Source organism: Podarcis cretensis (assembly GCF_951804945.1).
Source record: "Podarcis cretensis genome assembly, chromosome: 11".
Taxonomy (NCBI): Eukaryota; Metazoa; Chordata; class Lepidosauria; order Squamata; family Lacertidae; genus Podarcis; species Podarcis cretensis.
The window spans coordinates 52,531,807-52,541,460 of NC_137180.1; the positions used below are offsets into that span (position 1 = coordinate 52,531,807).

The 9,654-nt window shown below is 44.8% G+C and overlaps 1 pseudogene across 1 annotated transcript; it reads right to left on the reverse strand.

Annotated features, from left to right (window-relative positions):
• Positions 1 to 7,238: 7,238 nt before the first annotated feature.
• On the reverse strand, positions 7,239 to 8,913 carry LOC307226524 (small ribosomal subunit protein mS38 pseudogene; annotated as a pseudogene). Its single transcript has 2 exons — positions 8,907 to 8,913; positions 7,239 to 7,904 (listed from the first exon to the last, which is right to left on the reverse strand). The product of its transcript is annotated as a small ribosomal subunit protein mS38 pseudogene (transcript).
• Between the last annotated feature and the right edge of the window lie 741 nt (positions 8,914 to 9,654).

Sequence of the window (9,654 nt, forward strand, 5' to 3'; positions counted from 1 at the left end):
ATAATGGTGATAATTGCATACTGATGTGGAAAGGCTGTGAACTGAACTTAAAATTGGGCAAGTGAACAACTTAAAGAAACCAAAATTGACAGATTCGCCTACGACATAAAGAATTATGGCCAAACCTCACCATACACTCTGCAGATTCAGATATCCAAACAGCTGGAGTTTGCCCACTTCCTTACTACCTCACTTGTTTGTGCTTTGCTGGTGGCAGCCATTTTCAGGCATAAACCATGCAGGCATGCAGGGAGAGAAATCAGAGAAATCAGGAAGCAGGCGAGAACAGACAAATCTGTTTTTCCTTTGTCTCTCTTTTGCTGGTGGCTGCAGCCACTTCAGGGGGAAAACATGGGGGGGGGTGGAGATTGGGCAGATCACAGATTAGAAATGTTCCCATGGGAATCAATGGGAATCGTGGACTTGTTATGTGAACGCTTGCCTAATGAATGATTTCCAGGGAATGCATTGTATTCTGTAAGTGGGAGCTGCATGCATTTACTTAGGCTTCCTTCTCCAAACAGGTCCAGCTCTCAGGCCAGCACTCAATGGGGACAAATTGATGCAAATCTTTTTTATTATTATTACAGAACTTTATTGAAGCAAAGCAAAGCAGTTCATACAGATTTCCATCTACCCCGGAGTGTGTTTGAACAACACACATGTGCATGCGCACACACACACACACACACACACACACACAAAAATTGTGCTAGGAGTCAGGATTAGAATAATAACAATGAAAGTTAATGGCTACTGTCTTCACCTCAATTATAAAGAGTTCAAGGGAAGGCACATTACAGCAGCACAACAGATCTGGGTTGAACACATTTATAATGGCCTGATTCAATAAGTCACCGGTCAGTTCAGGTTTTTTTCATGGCTGAATAAATCTGTACCACTAAATATTGCTAATGTGAAACTTGATCAGCTCACAAAGTTTGCGAATGGTCGTGAGCAAATGAAGGCTGCTCAGCTCAAATACGAGCTTAAGGTAAAGGTAAAGGTACCCCTGCCCGTACGGGCCAGTCTTGACAGACTCTGGGGTTGTGCGCCCATCTCACTTAAGAGGCCAGGGGCCAGCGCTGTCCAGAGACACTTCCGGGTCACATGGCCAGCGTGACATCGCTGCTCTGGCAAGCCAGAGCCGCACACGGAAACGCCGTTTACCTTCCCGCTGGTAAGCGGTCCCTATTTATCTACTTGCACCCGGAGGTGCTTTCGAACTGCTAGGTTGGCAGGCGCTGGGACCGAGCAGCGGGAGCGCACCCCGCCGCAGGGATTCGAACCGCCGACCTTTCGATCGGCAAGCCCTAGGCGCTGAGGCTTTAACCCACAGCGCCACCTGTGTCCCTTAAAAATACGAGCTTAACCAATGCAAAAAAAGCATCACTGTCCCTTAATAACAAATGTATTATGACCCAAACTTTCAAAGGCAAGAGGGGATGAATAGGGCTCTCATCAATGAAAGCTGATTCATATCGCAATGCTTTTGTTAGTCTCTAAGGTTCTGCAAGACCCTGTTGTTGTTTTTATACATTGCATGTAATCAATAAATTAAAAGTATGATATCCAGACTATTCAAAAGTTACAGAAACACTTCTGTCACTCAAGAACAAATCATCAATCTGTTTCAAGATTCATGAGCAGAACTTGAGCAAACTCTGTTGTTGAGTTCAATACCATTTTGGCAGTGGTTCAGTTCAGTGATTTTAGACTCTGGACATCTAATGGGACTTGAAATGGCAATATGTACTTCTGCAAGAACATTATAATGTGTGAAGACAGCCCTGCTTGCATTGAGGGGCCCATCAGCCCATTCCACTGAATGGGGCTATGGACTTTGTGTCATTACAATGACAAAAGGTGGCCCTCTTTTGCATAATGCTGTGCACAGACAGCCCATGCAAGGAGCTTTGCAAGCCTCAGTGATCAGCTGATCATCAGAACTTCCATGTACAGCAGAATGCAAGTCCTGGCGATCAGCTGATCAGGCCTTTCTAGCCCAGCATTCTGTTCTTGCCGTGGCCAACCAGATGCCAGCGTGAAGCCCACAAGAGCACTCTCCTGCTCGCAATTCATAGCAACTGGTATTCAGAAATATATTGCTTCTGACAATGGACTTAATGTAGTCATCATAACTAACAACCATTGGTAACTTTAACCTCCTCTTTTAAACCTGTCCAAATCGGTGGCCACAGTTTTCCATAGTTTTAACTATGTGATGTATAAAGAAGTGCCTCCTTTTTGTAGGTTGTGAATCTCCCACCATTCAACTTCATTGGCTGACCAGTGCAATAAGGCCTGCATCAACCATAAATTTGCTTTTTGGTGCTGGCAGAAGGGCTGCCTTTACTTGCGGGTGCAAGGGGTGCGGGGCACCTAATTCTGGGGGGCATCAAATGTATATCTACTGCAGGCTTCCTCAACCTCAGCCCTCCAGATGTTTGGAGACTACAATTCCCATTATCCCGGACTACTGGCCTGCTAGCTAGGGATCGTGAGAGTTGTAGGCCAAAAACATCTGGAGGGCTGAGGTTGAGGAAGCCTGACCTACTGTATACCGGTCCCGCTCAATCGACGGCAGTAAAAAGCAATGGAGTGAAAGTCTCTGCCCCCCTCTTCTGTCGCTCTGTTACTCCGTAGCGTCAAATATTCCTGACGAGTCAGGAAACAAAAGCAGTTTTTTCTGCTGCGTTGTTGTTACAGGTTCACGATTCCCCCCCTAAAAAAAAGGTCAACAACTGTGGCTTCCCCTCTCCCCCAAAATTTGGGGGCGCTGGGCAGATCTTTGCACCCTGGCGCTGCATATGCTAAAGAGGAGAGACTTGGGAGCCAACTGAATGTCTTCTACCCCTTCCCTCCGAACTGCAATTAAACTAGACTCCTTGGGGTATAGGCAGACTTGCACCAGAAACTTTATTGTTGGTTAACACTTTCATTTTTGCTTTGTATTTATGTACTTAAGCCTAGATTACATATGGTTTTTGGGGGGAGGGGTAATATTGATTTCATTCTGTGTTTGCTAAATTGTTGGTTTTTGTCAGTTTTGAATTTACTGACATGTTCTGTGTCTTGTGTATTTGTAATTCCAAAGCTCTCTATTTTGATGTTCTGAATGTTTTGTGATGGCCTGGGACTCGGGCTCAGACTCGGAACCAGAGGAGTCTCAGTCTGCACTGGATCCTTTGCCTCAGGCATCATCTGAACCAAGTCTGGGGCCTGATTCTGAAGAGCTCCAGTCTGCACAGGTTCCCCTGCAACAAACACCAGCTAGGCCGAGTCAGGGGCCTGAGCCTGCCCTGGCTCCAGATGCAGGGATTACCTTGTTGCCTTCAGCTAGGCCATCACTTACTCCACTACCGGTTGGGTCAGGGGAGGCTGAGATGGCCTCTGGGTCTAGTAACCCACCGACTTCTCCTGAGCTGCAGAGACTAAGGTCTGAGAGAAGGAGAGACCTGAGTACTCGCAGGAGGAGTGCTTGCCTTCGGACAAAACAGGGAGGTGAGTCGCTGGGGGATTAGGACCGGCCATTACCCCAACAAAGATAAAAGGCTATCGGACCCCGCCCCAGGTTGCGGGAGCAACATTGCTGTATGCCAGATCCTGCCTGAGATCCTGTACCTGTCCTTGCCTGGTTTCCTGCCTCGTGTCCTGCCTTGACCCTGTTGGACTGACTCCTAGCAGAACCTTCAGATTCTGGACCGGACCTGGACTGCGGTTCTCGGGTGACCCCCGGGCCCAGCACATGTTTGCTGTGAGTGCTTTGGGCACAGCTTGTGGGAAAGTGGCATATGAGTAAAGTAAATCAAAAACCAATCAATGACCCCAAATTCTGGTTTGATAAGAGAGAGAGAGAAAAAAATGCCCATATCTACTTCCTCTACACCAGGCACATCCAGCTCCCAAGAGACTGTGATCTACTCCCAGTATTAAAAAACTGGCAAAATCTACCCATTGTCATTGGAGGGAGGAGGAGCGTGTGTGGGGTGGGGTGGGTGGATTGCCCAGAGTTGTTGAGGATTAACAAGAGCTGTTGAGTGTTTTTAGGGGGGACTGAACACAGTTGTGCAACTTTTCTTAGAGGGAATGACATACAGTGGTACCTCGGGTTAAGAACTTAATTCGTTCCAGAGGTCCGTTCTTAACCTGAAACTGTTCTTAAACTGAGAGAGCACTTTAGCTAATGGGGCCTCCTGCTACCGCCACCGCGCAATTTCTGTTCTCATCCTGAAGCAAAGTTCTTAACCCGAGGTACTATTTCTGGGTTAGCGGAGTCTGTAACCAAAAACATCTGTAACCTGAAGTGTCTGTAACCTGAGGTACCACTGTACTTCGCTAAGCTATAAATCAGCCAGTAATAAAAACATCCAACACTAAAGCAAACTATCATATCAACAATTGCCAGAAGCAGACGCCTAACGACCACCCACTTTTCACGGCACAAGGACAGAAAGAGGGGGAGCGGGGGCAGAGAGATTTATTCCACAGCTTTATTCATCCAGTGATCGATAATCCCACGATCAACTGGGGTTCTACCTGTTGTTCACAGTCGACCAGTTGGACATCGCTGCTCCACACCATACAAGATTTTATACACCCAAATTTAATTGGCCTGATGGGTCAGAAATTGTGAAGGCCTGACAGAGACAAGCAGCAGACAGAATACTCCAAGGCCTTGTTTACTTGTTCCACTTTTATTTTTATTAAGTGTTTGGGTTTATTTATTTATTTGTTATTTTTATTTTACCCCTATTGGGGAATAGGACGGGATGGTACTTGTCTTGCTTGAAACAACCCTTGATAAGCACTTGCTGAGGATAGAAATGATCAGATCTGTTCAATTGATCTCCCAGAATTCAATCTTTTCTGGCTTAAGATAAAATGATGACAAATATCTTGAAAGGGGACAGAAGTTTTACTGTTGTTATTTGACGGATGTAAAAGGCAGAAAACAACAACAACACCCAGGATGGGTTGCAAAATGACTCTGTTATTTGGGAGTAAGATTTTTGGGGGGTTGTTGTTTCCCTCCCTGCTCCTCTCCACATCCAACCGGTGTATCAACATCCAGCTCCATAATTTTGCACATCTTTATTCGGAATAAAATATGTTCTGTTGTACCGCTGATGTCGGCCACTTGGCAAAATCTGACAGTCAGCGTGGTGGCTTGTCTTGAGGCATTTGAAACTGTCACTAAGGAGGAATGTCTGCCAGAGGCACATTTTAACTGGTTGGCAGTGAGAGAAGTCAGGTGCTGGATCTATAAACATCTTTGGCAAAGAGAGAGGGGGGGAGAGAGAATAAATATTCTCCATAACAGGGAAGCAAAATCAAATTATGGGATTCACTGCCACAAGCTACTGGTTTAAGGCTGTTTCTGCATTAAACCGCATGGAGATTTATATTTAAATAACTTTTTATTTTTTAAAAAAATACTTACTGCTTGATTGTAAGAAAACCTCTAAAAGGTTAACAACAATATAAAATAGAACATAAAAATGTTCAACTAAAAAAGTTCAAAATGGCGTATAAAAACATTCAAAAGTGTTCTGGATTACTAATCAAGATTAAAGACTGTCTTGCTTCAATTTTCACCTTTGCTACCTCAGGTTAGAATTACCAATCCTATGCAGGCCTACTCAGAAATAAGTCCCAGTGGATTCCCTGGAGTTGTTATCAAATCAATATATGGGGGTTGTTTCTTTATTAGTACGACACACCAATACAGCTACTGTACTGGAAAGCAAGTGAAAGCAATTCCTTTCTGACTTTAGTGTGCTGAGCAATCTATTTACCAACGCAGACTTTGAGCATACAGGAAGACAGCGTGGAACAGGCAATATTAATCCCCAAGAGACATCACTGTAGGTATCTAGTATTTTAGAAGGGACTTCTGGGAGCCAGGAACCAGTTAGCAATCTCTCCTCCTCAATTATATGCCCAAAATTTAGACTTATCTTCTGCTCAAGATTCAAAAATGCAAAGGCTGGACTTCAAAAAAACAAAAACAAAAAAACAAACCTCAGATAAGTAGATGGTGGTGCAAAATCTATCACATGCCATACCACAAAGGCTTCTTTTATTTTTTATTTTCAGATAAATTATTTCATATTTTTAATTGAATATACAGTGGTACCTCGGGTTACATACGCTTCAGGTTACATACGCTTCAGGTTACATACGCTTCAGGTTACAGACTCCGCTAACCCAGAAATATTACCTCGGGTTAAGAACTTTGCTTCAGGATGAGAACAGAAATCGTGCTGTGGCAGTGCGGCAGCAGCGGGAGGCCCCATTAGCTAAAGTGGCACCTCAGGTTAAGAACAGTTTCAGGTTAAGAACGGATCTCCGGAACGAATTAAGTACTTAACCCGAGGTACCACTGTAAAGAAAAAATACAGTACAATCCCTTATGAACAGATACTATATAAACACATTTTCTGATTACCACCACCACCGTTTGTTAAACCAGATATTGACTCTACCTCTCAGTTTTCTGATAACTCTTGAAAACAATGTACTACATTTCCAAATTTAAAATGTGTCCTAGCAATGGATGTGGAAACAAGATGATTACCGTATCGCCTCGCCATTAAAAAGGAGGGGAGAAGGGATTTGCTCCTAGTATAGATTTGTGGGACAACAAATGATAACACAGACTTTATTTTAGGATTGTGTGTGTTTCGAGAGGTTATCTGTCAAAGCAACATGTTTCATGGGCACATAAGCTGGTTCACTTGAAATTAGAACCGAATCTATCCGTTCATAACAATTTGGCCAGCGTTGCATCAGAAGAGGCTTTTTTATGCCTGACGCTGCACAGAGCACCATTAAAAAGGGAAATTGATCCTATTGTTTTGGGTGCAATTAAGATTCCATTGTTATAAAGGATTTAACGGATGAAGATTGTGACAGGCTTTTGTCAGCAGCTAACGCTAAAAATTAGTGATGAATCTGAACCAAACTGCTTTAGACTATGAGAACATTTTGGTCCAGGGTTGACTCAATTACATCGCTCAGAGCCATCTCCTTCTATGCGCAAACACACAATACACATAGAAGAGCTGTCCAGTGTTCTGCTACATCCTCTCCAAGGACATGACATGTCCCTGGAGTACCGCTGTGCCCTCTCCAAGCACTTTTTGTTCTCTTACCTCGGGGGCTCAAACTGCATGTGGAGCGGAGCGCTGCAATTCTTTCCTCTGTAGTTTTCTTTTCTTTTCTTGCTTGCTTCCTTTTGCTTTAAATATTGTTTAATTTAAAAAAAAAACACCTCATGGCGATGTCAATCGGACTTCACATTCTTGAGATATATCTTGGGTGCCGTCCATCCCTCAGGAGCACTCCTCAGTCCGTCTTTCTTCCAGACACGTTCCAGATCTCATTCAAACCCTTTTTGTTTCCTCCGGCATCGACCTTCCCTGACCTTCTTCTGCAAAAACTTTGTCTGCTTCATCAGCTTCCTGTACTTGTGTCTGTTCATCTTCCTTCTCCGGATCTTCAGAACGTTCTTGCATTCCATTTTGCCCCTGTTCAGCTCGCCTCCCCCCTCTTCGCTGTCATCCTCAGCCTCTGCACCCTGGGAAGATGGGGGGAGGTCATACTGATGGTTGGGTTCATAGTCTAGCTTCTCATAAACATTGACGGTGCCTCCACCATCAGCCAGCTTTCAAGGGGTGAGATTGACATCTTCCTTGGCACCAGGATTTCTTCCAGCTCAGGGTCCAACGCGTACCACTGCTGGGGTTGGGCTCCATTTCTGTTTGAAGGAAGTGTGCTGTAATTTGCAGAAGTGAGTCTAGGAACCAGAAGCAAGATGGCTGACCTCGACAGAAAGCGTTCTGCAAATCGAGAGGCCCTCGCTATCTGAGACGTCGTGGTAGCAGCATACTGGAGGACCACTCATCCACAAGGGCTTACCATCCCGTTCACGACGATGGGGACTGTTTTGTTTTCCACCTGGGGAAAGAAGGGCACTCAGAGAGGCTGCTTAACCCTGCCGCTTCCTCAGCTCAATATCACTTATGTGCTGTCAGGATGTGGTGCAGCTAGGGCAGAAGCTTGGACGTGAAGACCAGTGCTCAACAGCCCAGAGCTCACACACACACACAAAAATCACCACCTAGAGCAGGCATAGGCAAACTCCAGCCCTCCAGATGTTTGGGACTACAATTCCCATCATCCCTGACCACTGGTCCTGTTAGCTAGGGACGATGGGAATTGTAGTCCCAAGCATCTGGAGGGCTGGAGTTTCCTGTGCCTGACTTAGAGAGTGGCAGGTGATGGAAGCAGCAGCAATCTTGTAGTGGCATGTGTATATTGGTGCCCAGGGCATGTTGTGGTGCCAGTAGCAGCTGCAAATGGCTCCTCAGAGGCCAGATTTGCTGCCCTGCCCCATGTTGCCTCCACAGCAGCCTCTCAGTGAATAGGAGGCACCGCCGGCCACCTCCCACCCTAGGAGGAAATGGTGGGGGCTGCCCTCTGAGGTCTTCTAGGCTCTGTCCAGCATGGCTGAGAGTGTTTGTTTTATAAATACATTAGGAATACACAAGAGCCAGTGTGGTGTAGTGGTTAAGAGCAGCAGACTTGTAATCTGGTTAACCAGGTTCGCTTCCCTGCTCCTCCACATGCAGCTGCTGGGTGACCTTGGGCTCGTCACACTTCTCTGAAGTCTCTCAGCCCCACACACCTCACAGAGTGTTTGTTGTGGAGGAGGAAGGGAAAGGAGAATGTTAGCCACTTTGAGACTCCTTAGGGTAGTGATAAAGCAGAATATCAAATCCAAACTCTTCTTCTTCAAGGAAGCTGCCTTATACGGAGATTGCATTCAAATGGGATTAATGTGTTAGTTTCCTTGGTTATTGTGCTAATGCTTCTATGCCAATGTTTAACATTCCTTTTACACGGCATCACCCGTTCCGCTATGGAATCCTGGCGCTTTTTTTATCAATATGCTGCTATGTCATGCTAAATTTCACTGCCATAGTTTCTCTGGCTCTAAATCAGACATAAGGAATATACAGTTTGCAATCCTAATTGGACTGAAGCAGTGGGGTGCTAAGTCCCCATTGAAGTCAAGTGGAACTTCTGAGTAGACATGATTTAGATTGCTCTGCACCATGATCTGGTGTGACATCTAGATCAATAAGCTCGGCATGTAACTTGTTGGCAAACGAGGTTAAGAAACTATGCTTTATTATTATTATTATTATTATTATTATTATTATTACTCCTACTACTACAAAAACCTATTACCTGTCTCTTATACAAAGGTCCCAGGGAGAGTCACAACATTAAAACACAACCTTAATATTAAAATACAATATTACACAATATTAAAAACACTTGAAAATAACTTAAAATTACAAAAAAGAGGTGAATCCTTCAAATATACTTCTCAAGTGTCCAAAGCCAGGGTGAATAGGTACGAAGCGAGTTTGCAACCATTTATTGGGTGAGATGACCAGAGCATTTTTGCACCAGAATGACAGTGGACTTATGAAACTGGGTGCTGCAAGACTCAAAACAAAAGCAGGCAAGCAGCTCAGAGTCATAGCTTGCCTGTTCTCCTTTGGGAAGCTCAAACCACAGTATGGCTGATGGAAAACTATGGCTTGGCATGATGTCTAAACTGAGCCTGCAGGTCTTGGT